The following is a 972-nucleotide window of genomic DNA, read 5'->3' as shown; positions in this document are numbered from 1 at the left end:
ACTCTGTAACAATGTAGAGCCAGCGGAAATGCAATCCCAGCATGCATTGCGTCGCAGCGTAAAGAGCTAAACCGTGAATAAAAGTGCGGTTATAACAATATAACAAGTCAGAAGTCAGATAAGCACGTGCACGAGCTCCTTTAACGTAGCGTTCCCTAACGTTTGTGATTTGAGTGGAATTTTCTTATCTTTTAAAACGAACCAGAGCAGAAAGAGGTGTCGCCTCCGGACTACAAGCTCCAGATCCCGACAGGAGAGTAGATCACTCTTGTTTCTCTTCAGATCGCATAAATCTTTCGCCTTTTACTAAAGATTTCCGTGGAGAGGAACAATAAGAGTTTCAACCAATTTTTTGATGCCCTGCGCAAGCGGGGCTTCCTGGAACTGTTCAAAATAAAATCAAACCAACAACTCACTCGTTTCTTCATAACGAACCAAGTCCAGATAACGAGCGACATTCTCAAGAGTTCTAGTTACAATATAACTTCAACTGACATGTTCCATTTGACTCAGTGATGATTCTTATCGTGGAAACCTGCGTGTTTTTCATCACGTGCCGGCGTCAAAACAAAGATTATATATATATATATATATGTGACACTGACCACTTTAATGTTTGTTACTTTTTGAAGTATTGGAATGAAAACGTTTTCTCAGATTCCAGAAATCAAACACAGCTTTGTTATAGAAAGATATGTAGATGAATATCAACCATTCTCGACAATTTAAATACAAGAATGCAATTAAATACATACAAATGCACAAAAATATGTAAATAAACATAAAGTATATCAATGCCCTATAAATACACAGCTGTGATCGGTGTTAAAGGGTCAAACTCAATGTTTATTAAACCAAAATAAACACATTTATACATTATAAATAGTTTCTAGTCTCATTGTATCATTATAAGCGATACAGGTGTAGTTTGTAGTTTGGCCACAAGAGGGCAGTATAGATAGGCCTGCAGAG

At 37.2% G+C, this 972-nt stretch overlaps 1 non-coding gene across 1 annotated transcript; it reads left to right on the top strand.

Moving 5' to 3' along the window:
- The first annotated feature begins 262 nt into the window (after nucleotides 1-262).
- Nucleotides 263-376, top strand: LOC128427722 (U5 spliceosomal RNA). The gene has a single exon (XR_008333576.1). It is a non-coding gene; the product is annotated as a U5 spliceosomal RNA (small nuclear RNA).
- The last annotated feature ends 596 nt before the right edge of the window (nucleotides 377-972 follow it).

Source organism: Pleuronectes platessa, chromosome 21 (genome assembly GCF_947347685.1).
Source record: "Pleuronectes platessa chromosome 21, fPlePla1.1, whole genome shotgun sequence".
Taxonomy (NCBI): Eukaryota; Metazoa; Chordata; class Actinopteri; order Pleuronectiformes; family Pleuronectidae; genus Pleuronectes; species Pleuronectes platessa.
Note: the sequence above shows the minus strand (reverse complement) of the source record. Positions and strands in the feature narration are given on the sequence as shown.